Source organism: Neopsephotus bourkii, unplaced genomic scaffold, assembly GCF_033783945.1.
Source record: "Neopsephotus bourkii isolate Nb327-2 ecotype Australia unplaced genomic scaffold, CSIRO-AGI_Nbou_v1 NB_31, whole genome shotgun sequence".
NCBI classification, from domain to species: Eukaryota; Metazoa; Chordata; class Aves; order Psittaciformes; family Psittacidae; genus Neopsephotus; species Neopsephotus bourkii.
This window is the reverse complement of record NW_026900548.1, coordinates 465,843-486,929: the sequence shown is the minus strand read 5'-3', so window position 1 is coordinate 486,929 and position 21,087 is coordinate 465,843. Positions and strand designations below refer to the sequence as shown.

At 43.1% G+C, this 21,087-nt stretch overlaps 1 protein-coding gene across 7 annotated transcripts in view; it reads right to left on the bottom strand.

Moving 5' to 3' along the window:
* Nucleotides 1-21,087, bottom strand: part of ERBB4 (erb-b2 receptor tyrosine kinase 4) — a 609,586-nt gene that overhangs the window by 253,812 nt on the left and 334,687 nt on the right. The window lies entirely within an intron of this gene.

Sequence of the window (21,087 nt, the reverse complement as noted above, 5' to 3'; positions counted from 1 at the left end):
GCAGCTGGAAGCACAGTTTTAACATGATGGAACCCATGGCTCTGTAATGACCAACATCACATTTCCCACCATGGACCACCATACACCAAGGAAGCATCTTCATGGTGATGTTGCTCACAGAACTGCTGGGAATGGGAGGGTGGGAAGGGCAGAAGGTGATTATCCAGGAGCCAGCAGCTATGGATCATCTTGCAGTGCCTTTTCTCCCTGTAATGATAGAGACAACTAAGAATTGTACCTTTTTGTTATCTGAATTGCTTTCCTTGATGAGCATATCCCTTCAGAAGCTGCTGCAATGTTAATTTCCTAAATGATCAAAAAGCTTCTAAACTAAGAAAATGCTGCACACTCAGGGAAAGTGGGGAAAGGTTCAGAGGAATTGGAAATGACTTGCTGTTTTTCTGAAATCTGGGCCATCCTCTGAATGATGTTATTTAACAGTTTGTGCTTTATGTACACATGGCTGAACAGCTCAAAAAAAACCCTCTTATTTTGGCAGAGGTTTAGCAAAAACGTTAACTAACAGGTTTCATGAACCTTGTATGGGCTATTTTAACTGTTACTTCATTACACATCTTCCTCAAACCTACTCCAGTCTCCAGTAAAGCAGGAGTTTCTTAGCATGTATTAATCATGACCAGGGCAAACTAATTAACATTATCAGTGGAAGCATGTCCAAGACACAGCTTTCACCTCAACCTACCTGACAAGGCCAAAGTCAGAGATGTACCATGACAAACACAGCAAGGAAAGAGGGATTTGGCACTTACTGTGGAAGAGCAACTGTTCACAGCACCAGGGGAAGGGGCTTGATGAGGAATCTGCTTAATGTGGGTACTTCCGTCCTCTCAGGACTTAGTATGGGCTTCTCTGGCAGTTCCACCTCTTTGAACCCCAGACTGGTCTGGGTTGGAAGGGACCTTAAAGCTCACCCAGTTCCAACCCCCTGCCACAAGCAGGGACACTTTCCACTAGAGCAGGTTGCTCAAGCCCCGTTCAACCTGGCCTTGAACACTGCCAGAGCTCATGTTTACAGCTGTGTCCCTTGTTTTTTTTCCTCTAGACCTCCACAGAGATTTTGTTGACTCAGGTTTAATTGTGCCTGGTGTGCTCTGATAGTCCATTTTCAGTTCAGCAGGCTTGTGGATCTTGCTCTGCCCCCCACACCTGACTTTGCTTTACCTGTGGATTCCTACTTGCTAACCTAGAATAGTCCCTCCAGGGACGCCATGCTCAGCATGCCCAAGGCAGTGTGGGGCACACGCGCTCTGTGGTGCCTTTTCTGCTCAGAGAGCACAATAAGTGCAAAGCACATTCAGGTCAGGCTTTTTCAAAGTAGAATCATATGCATCGCTTTGGTTGTTATTAATATTTCATTAATTTCTCAGCTATAGTAGTTTCCCCTTGAGAGATCATTAACAAAATACCACCCAAATCAGCAAGATAACAGGCAAAATGACCAAAATACAAACCCAGCTTAATTACCTTGGTGTTACACCTCTGAAAGCACCAGTTTTAAATAGAAGAATCCTATAAACTGAAGCTTTAATGATGATGAGGTCTATTGCTTCCTATGTCTTGTCATTTTAATTACTTCTCTCATTTTCCCCCACTTCCTCTGTTTTCTTTGGAAGAAGAATGCCAGTGCCTGTAGACGTTAATGGAGGGTTGCCGGGAGGACTGGAGCAAAACTTCCCCGGCACAGATGACCAGCAGTGGAGCCAACTCACCAATATGCAAACCTCACAGGGAATTCAATGCTGCCCAAAGTGATAACCCTTTCAGGGATGAAGAGAAAGATGAGATTGCTCATTTAGCTAAATCCTATTTCTTCTGAAGTTACAATATAAGTTTTCCCAATAGCTATCTCAGATTTAAAAGTAACCTAAACAGGAAGAAAAGGAAACAGAATTTTTGAGGTCTACTCACACAAATGACTAAGGAGCATGAACTACACGAACTAGAACAAGAGGATGAAGCAGCACAAAGAATAAAGATACTTAATGCTTCCTTTAAAATGTTACACTATTCACATTATGTGATAAGAATATGATAAAAAAATATATATGTACATAGCGGTAGTGCTACACACAATGCCAAATCTGCAGGAGACAGATGCTCCACCTGGCAGGCTTTGCGCAGGGGCATATATAGGTAATGCTTTATGAAAGGGTTGCTCATGTGAATTCAACCAAGCATGAACAGAAATGCTTTACCCCTATTTCATAGAATCATAGACTCATAGAATAGTTAGGGTTAGAAAGGACCTTACGATCATCCAGTTCCAACCCCTTGTCATGGGCAGGGACACTTCGCAGTAAATCATGTTGCCCAAGGCTCCATTCAACCTGGCCTTGAACACTGCCTATTTCCTTATCTGCAGATGAGTTTCCCGAGTTTCCTCCCCAGGCTGCTCTCCTCACTAGCTGTGAACAAAAACTTGTTTCAAACAAAAGTACATCCCTAACTTGTATTATTCCTATGGCTCTCTGATGAGTATTTTCATGTTTTATTTTTTCCAGCTTGCCCTGCGTTCAGCAGTAGCAGTCATTTTTCTCCTTCTTGGTAGCTGGTGCAGGGCTGTGTTTTGACTTTCAGCCTGGGAGCAGAGCTGATAAAAAATGATGTTTTGGTTTAGCCAAGGACTTTGTGGGCCTCATGCTCTGCCAGGGAGGAGGGGAAGCCAGGAGGAAGCAGAGACAGGACACCTGACCCAAACTGACCAAAGAGGTATTCCATACCACAGCACGTCATGCCCAGGATGTAACCGGGAGTTACCCGGAAGGGCTAGAGGACTGCAGGGTTGGAGGAGGTATCGGTCGGTGCTTGGTCGGGCTGGGAGGGGGCGAGTTATCGGTTGCCTGGTGCTGAGGTGTTGTATTCTCTTCCCTTGTCATTTCCTTTATCATTACTATTATTGGTGGCAGCAGCAGTGATTTGTGTTATGCCTTAGTTACTAAACTGTTCTTATCTCAACCTGTGGGAGTTGCATTCTTTTTGATTCTCCTCTCTGTCCCTTCGGGAGCAGGGGGAGGGCAAGAAGGGGGGGAGTGAGTGAACAAACTGTCTGGCTGGGTTTAAACCACGACACAGGTCCATCTGCTATGGAACACCCCAAGTTGGATGGGTCTTTGTCAGCTGAATTCTGTTTTAAACGCAGGTAGTACATAGTTTATTTTGGGACAATGATTTTGAATCAGATCTACTCATCACCAAAGCAGACACACAAGCTTCATTTTCTTTAAGATCCATTAAATCCTCACGATGCAAAATACCATCAGTATAAACAAGATCATCAAAATTTGGCCCATAATGATTCTAGTGCCAATTCCTTTCGTGAGGATACAAGCAAGGGACATGCATTTCTCACCTTTACACTCTCTACTTTTAAACTTAAATAGGACTTTTTGTAAGTACGCATAAAAGTACGTGCCATGTACATGTGTGTGCACATGCGTGCCTGGGTATGTATGAAGTTTATTTTATAGAAAGTTCTATTGAAACTACAACAGAAACAAATGTTTAATCTTGAGCCAATTCATTCCTGCCTAATTCTTGTAGAAAATAAAGTGCATACACAGATATGTGTTTCATACAATTCCTTTCCTGAAAAAAAGTGTTCTCTGTTTCAGCCTGGAATTCATTTACTGCACAGTAGGCCCTACCCAAACTGTACTCTTTTTAAGCCTAGCAAAGGGAAAATGAAGTAGATTTGTTACACAGATGTCCTGGGTTTAGAAGCAGCAGTCATTTTTTTCTCCTTCTTGGTAGCTGGTGCAGTGCTGTGTTTTGACTTTCAGGCTGGGAACAGAGCTGATAACAATGATGTTTTGGTTTGGCCAAGGACTTTGTGAGCCTCATGCTCTGCCAGGGAGGAAGGAGAGACAGGACACCTGACCCAAGCTAGCCAAAGAGTTATTCCATACCACAGCACATCATGCTGGTATTGTACTCTTTTCCCATGCTATTATCTCTTATCGTTGTCACTGGTGGTAGCGGTGGTGATTTGTGTTGTACATTGGTTGCTAGACTGTTCTTATCTCAGCCCGTGGGAGTTGCATTCTTTCAGTTCTCCTCCCCATCCCTCGAGGAGCGGGGAAGGGGGGGAGCCCCCGGGGAGGGGGGAGACGTGGGCCTCGACTGCTTCCAGCCCAGCACCACTCACTGGGAGCAAGTGCACAAGCTGTCTGGCTGGGTTTAAACCACGACAACAGAGAAGAAACTGAAAGGTAAGCACTTTTCCTGCCAAGACAGAAAGAAAGTCAATAACTGATTCCTTGATGGTTCACTGAAAAAGCTGAATCCTTAGTGACAGAATGGTGAAACCATTTTGAAAATGTAGATTTAAAAAGAGACAGCTAGAACAAAGAACAATATGAGACTGACACATGAAATAAAGAAGTAATTGTTGTAATCTTCTCTCAAGCTTAGTATGCCTTTGATCATCTTCAAGAACCCTTGTGATGCTCAGTAAAATCGGTTCCAAAACAAATTTGCATACAGGAACTTTTATACAGTCCTCAAGATGCATTTCTTGAGTCACACCAGAAAGAACAATTTAAACAAGACGTCAGGCAAAAATGGCACTGATGAAGCACAATGAGACATTGGCAAGTAATTCTCTTTGCCCTTCTGACAAAGTTACATCCAACTTTTGCATAATCAGAAGAGAACATTAACTACAGGTCTGCAATGTGCTGAACCCCACCTGGACAATCAACAGTCTATCACACATTAAAACCAGGAAGATGGCTCAATGAACAACTTTAATAATGCCAAAGCTGTCAAAGTGTGAAGCAGTGGGACTCTGCACAGAGATGGCTGCAGGAAGCCGGGCTCTCAATGCTGGAGCCCCGCAGAGGCTCTCCAGGCAAGGCTGATGAGGTGCTGTGCTTGGCCCCAGGACCTTGGAGCATTGTGTCCAGATTTAGTGGCAAAATTTGAATAAGGATGAACTGAATAAGGCCCAGAAATAAGCCAGAATGATTAAAAATAAAGGTTTATAGTGAAAGGCTTCTGAATCAACTTGTTTTCTTTCCTGAAGGAGACCTAAGCGTCCACCTTACCACAATCCACATGTACCAACACAGGGAGTAGACACTGCATAGGAAAAGGCTCTTCATTCTAGTGAACAAATATCCTGAACATGACAAGTAATGCTACAGGAATTCAGGCAAGAAATCCTGTGTGTGCTCTGAATGGGAAAAGTTACCAGCCAGGGCAGCAAACGGCCAGAGCTGAGGCAAAGCTTCTTCACGGAAGTCTGCCTTCAAAAGGCAGATAGGCCATTTCCAGTACATGCAAATCAATGAACATTTTCTGGGCTGTTTCATACAGGAGATGTAACTTTTTAATCACACCCCCTTTTCAGGCTTCATAATGAGATGAACTTTGGAAACTAAGGCTCTAAGAGCCTGAACATTTGCAATAATAACATGGAGTCTATGGGCCCACTCCCAGAGGCAAACTCTTAACTAGACTGTGCTTACACCTTGAAGGTGTTGCTGGGGCCAGCCCCACATATCCCCAAACAATATGAGTAGGGTTTTCAGCAGGGATCTAGCAAGTGTTTCACCAATGACTTCAGTGAAGCAAAATCCTGCCAGTACACCACCAACATTCATTGGTTTAGAAAACCCTGCCCTACGTGCATGAGCATTCATTTGCTTCATCCCACTTTTACTATATAACATGCCTTAAAACGCTGCCTTAGGGAGGCTGGGAAAAATACTAAAGTGATTACACAGTAACTAATGCAAATTGCTATGTTAATTTTGAAATTACTTAATTCTATAAAATGCCTGCAGGTTTTAGTGTCCTGTTCAGGGTTGGCTCTTGAAATGCTCCTTCAGAGGTGTGAACAAGTAAAGGTGCAGCAGTCTCTTGCTATGACATAGAAGCAACACAATGAGATGACATGGGTGGCCAGCTATTTCTCTAACCAGAGAAATTTCTTTTACTGCGTCTCTTCCCATTAACTTCCTAACTCCTCTGGAAAACTAAATCCACCATTTGCTAGTTTGGACTGCAGATCAGTAAATAACAAAAGCTTTTACCTCTACTATCCTTAAACCAGGTCCTACAGCCAACTCCACAATAGGTACCCCAAAACAGATGTGTAGGAAGCATATTAATATAATGCAAGGAGACCTACAGGTACAAAATCTGTTCCCATTTCTAATATGAAGTCTCTCCTGTTTAGCTATCATAATTCCTACTTCCTGGAGATGCTTTCAGAGGTTCCTCCTGGTTTCAGATAGGTTTGCTGTTAGGCATTGCTCAGGCAAAGCTGGCCCGTTCTAGGTCAGCAGTGAAGCAGGATGGAAGGAGGATGGGAGTCCTTGCTGCCGTGCAGAGGAGCCAAGGAAGTCCCAGAGGAATGCCAGTCACTCAGAAAGGAGAGAAAACATGTGCTGACTTTCCATAAAGGAGAAAGAATAAGTTGGCATCCCCCAATTTGCTGCAATCCTGAATGGTTCATCTTCATCACTATGAGAGGCTCCACATCCAGCAGCTAGAGACCAGTGAACCATTTTGGCCTGGATTTCTATGAAGTCCAAATTCTGACTAACAGTAGCTAAACTCACCCATTTACAACTTGTTAGTCATGACTGCCTTGACGGAAAAGACCTCAAAGAATGTAAGAAGCATCTACATGCTTTGAATAAATTAGGAATAGAGCTTTTCTTGAGCAGCACATTAAAGCAGATGGGCACAGAGGAATCAGCTTCCAGCCTTAATTAATAAGGAAAAGAGTGACCTGCTTTCAGTTTAAAAAACATACCCAGTAATAATTTACAGGACACAGAGCATACCATGGCCTAAGTAAACTCCAGGTCTGGCTGGCTGTGAACCACCACTACAGTATGTCTTGCTAATGCTCGAAGTATGCTTTTAATATGCTAAATGTATCCCTAAAAGGATTCTGGAAGCCTCACATTAGCATATTCTGGATGATCTTTGAATATCTGATCAGTGCAAGACAGGCAGAGACTCACTGCCATGGCCTAGTTAAAAACGAACAGTGTAACATATTGACCTAACAAAATTAATTTCTTCATCTCAACTTACTTCTCCTGTTCTTTTCAGTCCTTTGGCTGGAGCAATCACTGTATTTTGCTAAAACTTTTATTGTATGAACACAATATATCGTGACTTTCAGGCAATAATGTTTAGCCCATGCATCAGATACCTTATGGTGCCTGCAGCACTTGAAGGAACGAGATCTTCCTCAGCCAGGGATCAATAATTGATTTATCCCAGAAAAGGTGTAATAGATCACCTTCGAAGTATCTATAGAAACTGAATTGCATACGGCTGTCAAAAGCAATTCACCCCAAGTTATCTAGATATAGTTTCTCCAGCCAGTGCAAATCAGAATGCTTAAGTTTATGGTAACCAAGCACAATTTTGTACTTACAGAACCCCTCGACATCAAATCTGCTAAATTTAGTAATCCACACATTAGGAAAACCCCATGGAACTTTAGTTTGCCTCCCATCTCCTTGCTATGTGTTTAATTACCACCACTAGAGTAAGTGCAGGGAAGCAACACAGAACCACCACCACTTTGCCTGCCCATTTCCTCAGATGTGCTGAAGGATGGAGCGAGGACCATTTCTCAAGCTTCAGCTCAGCCTTAGCTCTACCACATGGTCCCTAGCCACAGATACATAGCTTACATAGTGAGGAAATAGCCCGTTCCAGCAAAAAATGGGAGGCAAAATTAGATCCCCCCTTTGCCATGGTGACATTCACCTTCCCTCCTCAACTTCCCCCTCTTCCCAAACTATTCTTTTTATTAAATCATAAACCAGGAAAGGTGAGAGAAGTAAATCATTACCAAATTTATAGCTTTCTACTCACACAATTAGCATTTGTAACTACTTCCCCTCCATTTCCCTTTTCTTTTACTTTTTCAACATGCAGCTGGCCACTGGCATCTTCATGACACCCATGGAGCATGGTTTTAGATCTGTGCCCTCAACAGAACAGTGACAGAGTTGTGTATTTTGCTCTTCTTAAACAGGGCCTCGATGCAGAGCTGTATTCAGTTTCAGAGATGTCTTATCACTTTCTGGCACTTTCTGCAACTTCGTTTTGAAGTCCAGCTGATTTAAAAGTCAATCTTTCCATTTGTGTTAAATACGTAGTGCTTTAACAAACATGAGAATGAATGCTGACATGCAGCAGAAAGCAAAAAAATGCTGTCCAAAACTCGTTATTAAATTACTATTATATAAAAAGTCTGGTTAAGCAAAAGCAAATCACCAGGTTTTGCTAAGCAACAACTTTGCCTTCCTGCTAAGAACAGTGCAGCTAAAAGGTATTGTGTACCCTGTGCCATATCATTCAGGTCTGGCTGGATCTGCTAAACTGCTCACAAGGCATTGTAACGTTGGTGTTGCAAATCAAGCTTTCAGGGATATTCTAAAAGCAGATCCCAGGTTTCTCACATATCAGAGCTGGCTGAGAATGAACTGTTCTCTTCACAGCGCAGGACTATCAGACATACAAATCACAGACAGCTATAATCTTCAACTCCTGGCAGAGAAAACCACATTTTCAATTCCACCTGAAAGTACTACTTCTGGCCAGTATGCCAGAAATGTCTCTGGCAACTGACAATGTCTCGTGCACACTGGCTTGTTTTCTACTCTATTTTAAATTAAAAATTTGCCAGCTTCCTATCTCTGAGGAAAATAACACCTTGAAGAGCTCAATTCTGCCCTAGCAAGGCAAAATGCACATTGGAGTCAATGAGCCACGAGAGTGCCTCTGATATTTAGGCTCATATTCTACCTGGGGAGGTGTATGTGAATATTTCGCTTTTGTAGTTCCAAGCCTGAAAACCTACAAGGCTCCCTGCACGCTGAATGTACAAACACACCCTGGAGTTCCACTGCACTGTACTACAATTGTGAGCCTTTCCTTACTTCCATGCTTTTACAAAGGCAACTGACACCTATCTCAGACTCAAACCCATACCTAATGATTACCAGGTTTGCATGCATATCTATAGTTCTCTAGCTTGCTGAGAGATCCAGAGCTTAACTACCTGGCCATACCGGAATACTGATACTGAAGACAAGAAGTCTGGCTCTTCCCACTGTGGTACACAGCTATCACAAGCGGTGAGCAAATGCATCTCCCATCACGGGCAGCGATCAAGGGAACCAGGTTTGCTGACCTTACGCATTTTCTGGAGTCTATTTTTGATATTTGTATGTAATGCAGCACTTGCTATGCAATATAAAGAATAATCCAATACATGTGATGAGGAACAGGAATGGCAGATTCATCATTTCCTGCAGATGTCATCAAACCCCCAGAGAATAAGCTGCTTTGAAGCAGGTGAGAAAGCTGCTTATATTTGTGGAGGTATCTTCCCCTCTCCCTGACATGAGTTTGGCCTGGTTGGTCTGAATTTAACAGGACCTGTCAATGAAGTACAAAACTGTTGTTCACACTAGAACTGCCTGATAAGTGATTAGGCTTAACATGTTCTGAGTGATAAGATGCACACACAAACTATGAGAAAGACACACACTCCATGGTGGCAGGGAAGTCCACGCAGCACGACCAGGCTGGTTTTGCTCCAGCTGGGCTTGGGGGACCCCCCCCACACACACACTTTCTCATCTCAGCACAGCTCTTTGCTTTTTTGATAGGGGGTTTCCCTGCACCATCCCTTCCCCAAGCTGCTGTGCTTTAGCCCCTGCTCCAGAAGGTGCTGCTCTTGCCTGCAGCTCCTGATCCGGCAGCAGCCAGGGTCACCAACCAGACCACCAGCAGCCACAAGTGTCCTTGGGCTGAAAGTGATCTTGAACACGAAATGCCTGTGAAGAGTGGGAATTGCTGAAAAAGGCCCTTCTCTTTGCTTAGTGTTCTTGTTAAGTGGTATCTATTTCTGGACAGATTACAAACACTGAAGACAGTTGTTGCCACGTTCAAAAATAGCCCTGGAAGAAGGCTTAACCTTTCCATGACCAGCAGCAAATCATAACTGCTATTCCTAGATCAAAAAGGCAATTATTTAGCAGATCCGATAAAGGAATGAAGGGATCAGGAACATCTCCACATGACATTACTTCAGGAGTTCTTCACCCCACCTAACCCCAAGTCTGCATCCAAATAACTATCCTGGTGTCTGTGTCTTAGAATCCAAACCCCAACTTATATTAGGCCATAATGACACTGCTTGTGCTGCTCCACCACTCACACCTCATGTATTGATAACCTATGAGAAAACATCCTTGCGTTTGAAGCCCACAGGTACTTCCATTCATCTAATACTTTCCTTTGCAGCTCATTCCACCTGTGGCTTTAATACCAACCATCATTTTCTAGCTCCTGTTAACAACCAAAAGGCTTTATCTGTCTTAAAAACTAACGCTTAGTGGAGCTGCACCACAGCGTATTTAGCAAGGGCAGCATCCCAAGAGCTTGTATACACATGCTGTGCCAGCCTCAGTTAAGGTGCAAACTGAAGGTGAGATAACCAAACCAGATCACAGTCTCTGTGAATGGTCCTACACAGGCATACTCGTAGTGTCTTTCACTAGACAGTGAAGAAATAATGAAAGGTTTTTATCTGTTAAATGTTGAAATTGAAATGATCATACAGTCCTATGCAACTCTATCTCCAATAGCTTAAAAGCTTATTTAAGTTACACTGGTAATTGTTCTGAAAACTTCCTAGCTCAGTGTCAAGCACTCAGATCCCATTTCTAGCCAAGATGCACCCTGTGCACGGTTACACACAGAGCGCATCCGCACGAGGTGGGAGCCGAAAGGAAGCATCTTCCCAGCCCCACACTCTTGAAATTCCTGTTAGACTCACATGATGCCCCCTGACCAAACAGTTAAACCCAACACCCTGAACTCGTCTTGCTGCGTGAGCAGCCCAAGCCTGCGGGTGGATCCAGCTCCTCTGCTCTTCTGCCTCTTCACATTAAATACACTGGAACTGTACACTGAGGGGCTATTTAAAAAACCCTTCCAGGAGGGGTCTCAAATAAATGCTTCCCTTCCTGTGATCTGACTTCAGAAAGGCATTTTTCGAACTATGCTTGCCTAAGGGAGGCACAGCTTCCTGGCACGTGGAGTGGCTGGCAGGGGCACAGAACAAGTGCCATGCGCATTCCCAGATGCCTCCCACCCATCTGTTCCTAGCCCAGCCCAGTGCAGCACCCAGAGAACAGGGAAAAACAGCTTCCTCACAAGAGAAATGACTAAAAACCTAGCAGCAAGACCTGAAACAAGAAGTGACATGAACACTAGATACAGCTAGCTATAGGGCACTGCAGCTTTGGAAACTCCAGATATATGCCCCTTTTAAGCACATCTTCATTTCTCATTTCATATACCTATGGCCTTCAGAAACAATATATACAGAAAAGGGGAAATACTGCATGTAAAGCGTATGTATGCTTTTAATACATATATGTTTTTTTAATTTAAGTATAACAGTAAGAAAAAAACTTTAAAGCCATACCCATGCCTTTAGCCTGTGTGTGGAGGCACATATACACAACCCTTTCTTTTGGGCAAACGTTCATCTTTATTTGATTCACGCTGTAATAATGCACAATTTTCATGGAGCAAAGCACTAAAGGATGTGAGTTGTATAAGGAACTCCCTCATTTTCATTTTAAATCATCCTTTTGTCATGGGAAATGTAAAACAATTTAAAAATTAAAAGACATAATAGACTAATGATAAAAGGTCTCATCTAAAGTCAATGGAAAAAGTCAGGCATTTTATTGTGTTTTGGATTTATCCCAGACGTGTCACTGTTTCCGTACTAACTGCCTTGGCACAGAGAAAGAGAGGGCAAGGCATATGAAGAGGGCAGCAGGCAAAGCCAGTGCTGGTGCAACTGGCCCAGGCCAGATCCAATGGAAGGAAGCTCAAACTGGATTCAGGCCATATGTGGGCAAGATTTGCCGGCAAGTGGGAGAGTTCCTGACACAAAAACTGACCCAGCTCAAACTGGCTTCCAGAAAGAAAACCAACTGTAAGCACAGCAACCTGTAAGGTAATGAGCTCATGTATATGCCAGGACTGACAAGCCCGAAGACTGTAGGAACATAAAGAATCCTATACAAAGCAGGGGAAGTTTAAGGTAATAGATGCAAGGAATCTTGAAAGCAAGGAAGTTCCTTTGAACACACAAATGCTGTGGGCAACCAGACACAGCTTTACTACACTGAACACAGTCTATAAGTGGGTCTGCCTAAAGATAGTATCAGAAGAAAATCATGTCTCTGACCACATAATGCTTCCTCCCTTCCCTGGCAGCCAAAAATATGTAAGGAGGTTCCTCTATACCTACAGAAAGTGAGTTGAAAAGCAAGCTCCTCTTGAACATGAATTCTGTAATCAGTAATGACAATGAAATATTGGGATAGAGGAAACACACTGAGCGACTGCCACTGCTTTCCTCCTGCCAGAGGCAGGACAACATCTTGCACCAGGAGCTCATGAGCTTACAGGAGTAAGAAACTGCTGTTTTCAGAGCAGAGGAGAAAAGAGAAAGGCATCTTGAGGAGCCTTGAGGACAGTGCCACACGTGTCTGAAACTGCAAGACAAGCAACAGACTTCAATTTCTTCTTCAGTTCTATTCTGGGATGGAGTGTGCTGCTCAGCAATAGCACTGGAGACATGCAGGAAATGACTGCCACGACAATAATGTGAGCAGACTGCGTGAGTAGGGATGCTACTTTTGTCCTTCTTTTGAAAGTAAGCCCATACTCTGAGATACCAGCATCAAAATACACTAGGCAGGCCATAGGACAGCATTCGATTAAACTAGTTTGGACCATTTGTGAATTTGTAACCCCTTTGATAGCACCATATTTATTTTCTTCACACCGCTTTGGTAATTGAACAATACTGCTGCGTGTTTTCAAGAAAACCCTTATAGCTCGGTGCCACTTTGATGTGTTTGTAGGAAGCAGCATGGCAATATGAATTCAGGAGTATCATAAAGGAAATATAGCACTGTCATTAAACACTTGCCCTACAGAAGGGTGGTCAGGGCCCCCTCTCTGTCTTGGGTACCTCACAGGAAATTTGCTTTTAGGAACTTGTAGGCTAAAATTATTCGACTGGCTGAACCAGGAGGGACAGCATGAGGCATAATAAAGAGGTACAGCCCACCAAAGGTCATACAGGGATGGGGTCCCTGTACCCACAACAGCAGCCCCATCTCCAGAGCCTCAGGCCAGCATCTGCTGCCTGGAAGATGTTCCCTGACAAATCTGATTGCAACTCTCTGCATAACACTGACTGCAGGTGAGATGAATTGTCACAGTACTCTGAAGTGGCTATGAGCATATATTCAGGCTTATTGAGACATAAATCTAGGAAACAATGAGTTCAGGTAATTTCTAAGTTCACCTAAGTTTTATGAAACCTATTTTTTAGCCAAACAACTGCAAATGAGCAGTGCCTGGTGACATTTTATTACATTTTCCCTTATTATGCCTTACTGGTAAAATGTTCTCGCCAATCAGCACTGCAGTATCAAAGAGACTGTTAAAGACAGTAACCTAAAGAAAGCAGAGATAACAGATCTGCTTGTCTGTCTTTCTGAAATGGGCTCCTTTTCTTTGTGCAGTGCAGCTTAAAGCACTGATTAAAACAATAAACCAATACAATGGTCAATTAAGAGAGTGGAGAAGCAAGTATGCCACTCAAAACCAGCAGCCATACCATAGGAATAAATTAAAGTAACAGCAGCACTTGAGAAAGGAGCAGTTTACCCTGAATGTTATACCAAGTATTCTTGAAATCAATGTTTCTCAGTGATGCTATTCAGCATATTTACACCATACTAATGAGAAGAGCAGAGCATCATGGACTTTTCCAGTTACATTCAGTAACAACATCAGTACCTGATTTATTAATTTACAGTTATCCCTATTTCACAGAAGAGTATCTGCCCATGGAAACACCCCTGTTTTTTATGGTGTTATTAATGAACAGCACCTTCAGAGAGTTTTCAAAGACTGATGAAAAAAACAAGAGCTTAAAGCCAAAGCATGTTTCTATTTCCTCCCTGTACATTTTGGTTAACGGTGTTGTAAACATAATTGCCAAGAGCCAGTCAGTGGAATGTGGATTTTATTTCCATTTCTAAGAGATTACCTCAGGGTCACCCATTTTGCCACTTGTGACTTCTGCAGGGCTGCTTAATGAATACCAGAAACCTATTGTGGTGTCCTCCTTCTCTCTCATACATTACGTATGAGTTGGCAGGCCCTGTTAGCCATTTGGAAAGCAGGCCTATCGTGAGGTTAGCAGCTCATTAAATGCTGTTCCTCAGAGCTAATAAACCCACATTAGCTGAATTCTACATTGTGAGTGACTGGCAAAGCTCAGTCTTCCCTGTTGCATTCCCTGGCCATCACACAGCACAGTGCACTACAGTAATTAACATGGAAACGCATGCTAATTCTGTTGATATTTGATATAAAGCAGCGTTGCCTCAAAGTGGTTGTCAAAACCATGTTTGCTGATAATAAACAGTTCCTATGCAAGTGAACACGGCAGCCGGCAGCCTCCATGTTTATCATATTCCAGTGTTATGGGCTCTCAACTCTGAATATTCATGGAGGGAAATTAAGCCGTCATTTTGGGAAGCTAACAGTAGTCAATGCTTAATGTCACTGGGTTTTGGTAGAGCTTTAGGTTGTGTAAGGAAGAAGAAGCTAGACACATGATCCGTTTTTAAAGCAGCAACTGAAAGGAAGCTTCCTAAACGGCCATGTTTAGTCATCAAAATAAAATACATTCAAATAACTGCATATTTGTAGGGTTTACAAACAAATAAAACACTCTAGGCCTTCATTCTGAAAAACGTTTATACACATGCTTCTATAAATACCTGGGAAATTACAACTTTCTGTCAGTGCTTCACTTTCAATTTAGTTTTCTAAACACTAGGTCCACGGCCTGTTGAAATACTCCTAAGCAAATAACTAAACAGGAGTATGCTACTTCCTCTGGGAATGGCTCTCTGCCCCGCTTATGAATCAAAGGGTCCACCTTCCTCCAGCTTGTGTTTGCTAAAAGCTCCAAAAGGATTCACTGTTTTCAACAGTGAGAGAAGGAGAAACAAATTTCGTGTCTGAGATGTCCATTTGGGACAGAGTAACCAGGGAAAGTGATGACATGAAGAGCAAAGAGCTGCATTTCTTCATGGCAGTCACAACAAGATCAGAGGAGAAGTGTTCCCAGAAGAAAGGCTTTCCACCTCTCTAGAGCATTTGACAGATCAAAGTCAGTGAGCAGCTGGTAACTATCCTAATACCTTCTGAACACACACTGTACATGCACGTACTATGGGGTTTGATCTATTGGACTCTGCTGGTCACCAGATGAGAGCAGAAATGGCACAGCAACAGAAAAGAAGACAGCATGGACCTTGAAAAGCCTGAAAGAAAATTCATGAAAGGCACAATGCCTGCTATCCATTTTACATGCTCCATCACTTCACTGACCTTCTTGTACACTCTTCTGCCAATGGGCCCTGAAAGGAGCTGAAGTATAATTCCTTACAAACAGTTATGAAAATTAGGAAACAGACGTTTCTTGTAAGCAGGCTTTCTAGGATGCCTATCCTACCACATCTCATTCTTCCCCCTGCTCCTCAATAACCAGTCCTGTACACATGGTTGTTTTTCAGAGCTTGCCCACAGCAATGAGTCTGTAGCTTCCAGTTGCTATGCGATTGGTCACTGTAAGATGGGAGTTCTTTCTGGCATTCCTGTGTTGTTAAGGAATGTATGGTTCCTATCCCAAACAGCAGTTTCTCACAGCAATCACATATTCCCTGGGATGAACACCTTAATTAAAATGCTATTGTGCCGTTTCTTTCTGCGTGAGATCACAGTTTTGTTTTTAAGAAGAACCCAGCAACAAGGTGAAAGAAATGCAAAAGTGGGCTATGGGAAGCTTAAAGCATTACTAATTCCATCTTCCACCTGCCTGCAATCCTGTGATACTGCTGGAACGTAAGCATGAGATCCAGCAGAAGCAACAGGCTGCAAATGGGGTCCTGGGCACCGACTAGCTTCCCCTGTTCCAACAGAACCAATCTGGCTGACTTTAATAGTTATTCATGGCTTCCAGCTCTCAGTCACAAGGCTTGGACAGAAGGCAGGGATTGATTTAACAGAGAATGAATGTAATACTCTGCAAGTAGCTTAGACTGCAGCAATTAATCAATTACCCAAGTACATTCCACTTTAACACATCCATTACTATTCTGATCTTTAATCAACTGCTTGTGGTTCCTGCGTTTCCATGTGAAGAACAATATTCACTTTGCAGAGGAAAAACACCGCTTCCAGTGCCAAACATGAAAAATCAGATGTGTGTTGACCACTGTATAAAGGGAACAATCCTGTAACTAATGCCTTACAGACCCTGCTGGTCCTTGCTGCGGCACTGTTTCGTACACCCATGACAAATACTTACTGGATATTAGTATTTTTACCTTCATATCTCAGCTTGGAACATGCAACTGGAACTTCTACAACCAGCTACTGAATTTCCTGAAGTCAGAAGGATTTCAAGCTGGGATTTATTTCATGTTTTTTTTAAGGAGAGGAATAAAGTTTGAAAATGGGTTGAATCCCCTCGAAGTCTTCAGCCATATCACTCCCTTTCTTCCCCTCTTCTGGCTCTAGTGTAGGGTAACTCCATTTCCAGAGGAGACAGCCCACCCCAGCATTGCTTGATCCAAAGCCCATTTAAGGCTGGAGAACCTCTTCCCTGACTTCAGTGCATGCCCGAGTATGTCCTTAACACTGTTGTTAATTTTTTTATCCACTTATTCTATAAACCAAGTGACCTTTATGTTGACTGACCTCTTCATCAGTGCTCTGAGAAGGAGACCTAGTGACAAAAGCCCAGGGTGTGGGGTGGAAAAGTGAAATCTCAGATTGAAGGTACAAGTGGATCAAAAATTATCTGCAATAGTGAGAAAAGTGCATTTGTTGATAACAAGTCCGGTGTTTGATGTGCATACAGACTTTGCTATCTAGCCTTTCATCAAGAGCCGGAGCATTTATCCTTCAGGCATGAGAGATGGAACAGCATAAAAAGTTCAGTGACCACTGAAAGGATTAGCACATTGCTATCTTTATAAACCACAACATTTACTTTTTCAGGATTGACTGAAGTTAATACAAAAGTGATTAGTGTCGTGGGTTTGCCAAAGTAAGAGGTTGCTTATGACTCCATTCCTACACATGGCCTGTAATAAACAGGTAGTGCTAGCTGGAAAGTGGCCAACCCCAGAAAGTTTCATCATCTACAATACATCCACAGAAACAGATGTGACCGGTATGATTCCTAATAAGTACCTGGACCTCCTAAAAGTAAAGCAAAAGTATGTTACATTACCTCACCCTGCAAGCACACAATAAAAGGTAGCATGGAAAATCCTTCAGCTTCTTTTGCCTTTGCCAGACATGTGCTATTTTTACAAATGTGGGCTAAGCAGCCCCCAGCATTCCAGGATCTTAGTCAGCCCCCAAGAAGTCATGACTAAAACATGCTGAGATGTTAAAAATAATCAATGTTATTTTTTGGATATGCATTCTCTAGCCTCTGAGAATCCAGGATTCATCTTTTTCATTGTCACTCCACATGTATGACGTCTAGAAATGGATTTGGGTGTAAATGAAAGCTGAAAGTCTCAGGCCATCACAAAACTTGAGCACCTAAAGGTTTTAAGCAGAATCCTCAACCTGGCTTTCTCAAACCTATGTAATTTAAGATGTTCCGTCTCTTTTTCAGAATAGTACTTCAGGATTGTGTCCCACCCTTTCCAAACTGGACTTGTGTTCCCAGAGTGCATACCATTGTAAAAGCTATTTAGATGGCCAACTCCCACTAATTTGAGTTACACGCTTCTCTATTTTTATATAGGTGGTGCAGTAGAAAATGGGTAAGCTGAAAGGATGGCCAGACAGACACATGTAGAGAAGTAGCAAACCAGAAAACTTTCTTCTTCCCATCCTCTGTTTTACACCAATCAAGTTTGTTTCTATCTTTGTTTGGAGCAGACCTGAAGCAGAATTTGTTTCTCCGAACCTCTCCAGCACTTAACAGAACCAAACCAAACTCGTCAGTGTAACACCTGAACGCTGCCAGTCTTTTATATATGAGTAGGTTTTTAGCTTTTCAAAGACAAGAGACACAGGGATGTCCTCTAAACAATATGAAGTTACACATGGCAAATAGCTTACCCCAACAAATCCCAGACTGGCACAACTCTGGCTTGCAGTCAGTCCTCTTCAGTCTGTTACAAAACCAGCAGTGTGTGCTTTCACACACATGGCCCAGTCAGGATTCCTACTCCGCTTGGAACTTGAAAGTAACCCATCCCAGGCATTACTGTATTTGCAATGAATACCCCTACTAAATCTCTCCAGCATGCAAATGTTCCTTTCTTAAGCAAGAGGCTAAAACCAAAGGTGAAGAAATTTACTATGGGTTGATTCCTCTAGCTCTTCATTCACTTTGAGGCTGAAGAGACAACAGACAAGTTTGTGAGTACTTTTGAGTCTGGACTGCAGATCAAACGAGAATTGCTACAGAACTTTGAAGCTGATTAGGGTTTTAGAATATCTTCTCATGTAAAGGTTATGTCTGTATTGCAATCACGGTATCTCAAGTAGACGTTCTGGGCTGGCTTCAGACCACTTAGAACTCGTACTGTGAACAGTGTGACTTGGGTAGCATGGAGATTGGTTTTGGCCTGCTGCCCAAATGTTTACTTAGTATCTGGGGAAGCCTTTGTGGCCTATGGCGGGTTTTCCTGCTCCACTGCCAAGAGCAGCTGAGAAAGGCAGCTAGCTGGGGTTTAAATTCCTGGCTTCCACAGTGCAGGCATGTGCTTCAGCACTTGTACAGCCAAGGAGGAGCATACAACCACCTTGTGCTGTTAGGCCACACAACTACCAAAGTCATTTCACACTGCGGTTGCCACTCTCCCCTTCCACCTGGGCTGGTGCTTTGTGAGGCAGCACCTATGTTGTGTATGCAACATGTTTTTCATGTGTTAGCAAACACCTTCAGTAACTAGACCAGCTTGTAAACCTCAGCTGCCAGCTCACACCAACCTTCCCCCTCCTTCCTGGCCTTGGCACTGGTGGAAAGTGCCTGAGCCCAAAGGGAACTAATTCCCTTGTGCTGGGCAGCTGCCAGTTCACCCCATTCTGTGGTGCCAGGGCAGCCTAAAGGAGCCGGGGAAATGCAGAGCTGCCCCTGTACACCTACGTACATGGAACAAAAGTTAGAAAGGATTTAAACTATATTTAAATGAGTTTGTCACTCTCCTTCCACTCTCTGTACGCATTTCATCCTACATCTCAGTTTCCATCAGGATCGATTCTTGTAGACAGAGGCTTTTAAAACAATAGTGCAAAAAGCTCCTGCAAGGATTCAGTTAATATAGTTCCCAATCACACGGCAGACAGGTGGAAAACATGAAAGGAAAACAGTCAATAGCTGCTTGCTATCTCACCCCCTGGAAACTGCAAGAATTTCTTCAGGAGCTGTGAATTACCCCCCTATTGTTCTTGCTACATTATTATTTTGAAGTGGTTCATGGCTGTGTTACTTGGTTGCCTGCTTTGTTTGCCTTATCAGTTTGCTGGGTGATGTATAATTAACAGAGCCCTGTTTTACACCTCACTCACAGATCCCTTTAGATAACACACCAAGTGTGATAGCAAGAAAACCACAATATAAACCTCAAGCCCTGCAAGCTTCCTTGCGCATTTACTGAAACTCTCCCTTCTGGGATACCTGTCTCTCGTCAGAAATGGCTCTGTGCTACAAAAAGCCAGTATTTCTTTCCTGGTGATGTCCATGAGCGTGACCATAAGAAAGCACTGACCCCGATAGCAGGTGATGCTGGACAAGCCTCTCCAAGCGCTCAGCATCCACAGTTCCTGACAGAACCTCCCAGGAAGTACTTAGCCTGTGGAGGTACACCTGAAGATGGTGATCCCAGGTTTGAGGTAGACAATACATTTCTAAGTTCTGGGCTAGATACTCTACAGCTGTCTGTCACAGAGAACAAATTCTGCATCCCCTCTCCCATCTGCACTCCGCCTTTGCTCTTTCAGCCCCAGGCAGTGTTGCTGACTGCCCCAGCAATCTGTAGTCCTTTCTCCTTTCACCTCTAGAGTGTCAATCTGTGTGACACAGCTGATGCCACCTCTGTTGTCACTTCTTAACATGTTTTTTTCTTTGTCTGTCACTGAATCTAGAGCTCCTGTCCAGGCCTTCCTCATATCTTGACAACAGCATCTCTTCTTTAAGAAGCCATTTTGACCTTCTGTTTCCTTCCAAATTCCATTGTGTGACTACTTCTCCAGCTCACCACTCCAAACATGCCTTTTTCTTCTCCCTCTATTTAAGGTCTCCTCACTACACTGAATAAAAGCAAATTTTATTCACTTTCAGGATCTTCCAGAGCGAATCATTCTCTCATACACTATTTATGTCTTTTCCCACCTTCAATAAGCCTGTCATGCCACCTTTCATCAAACACAAGATACATTTTCTAACATCTTTTGTTCTTTCTTCTGTGCTGTATCTCAAAGATGTGGATGTCCAGCAAGTTATCTCAATGACCTTTTTCAAATCCTTCCCCTCAAACCTTCTTTGCCTTCACACAGAAGTGAAAACTTGGCTGCCTTGGTAGCTATGGATGCCTAGATAGGCACTGATGCTCCCCACAAGAAGCTGCTCTGCTTCCCTGTGTTTATTTTACCCAGCTCTCTGAGGGAGGATTAAAGGGAAACCATGTTCCTCATTGCAGTTCCTTTCTTCCAGTGCAGGAAGATGATGGGTTAGGTTTCAATTCCTTTCCTCACTGTCGGTGGAGCAGAGATTTGGTCACAGGTGTTAGTTTGGGCACTTAAGATTAGCTCTTGGTGGCTGAGGTTAAGATGAGCCTGTCAGCTTAATGTCTGAAGAAACTTTTTTAAAGAGACAGCAAGCTGAAAGACACTGTCTGAAAAGGGAAGGAAAGCTTCACATTAGGGCTCTTATCT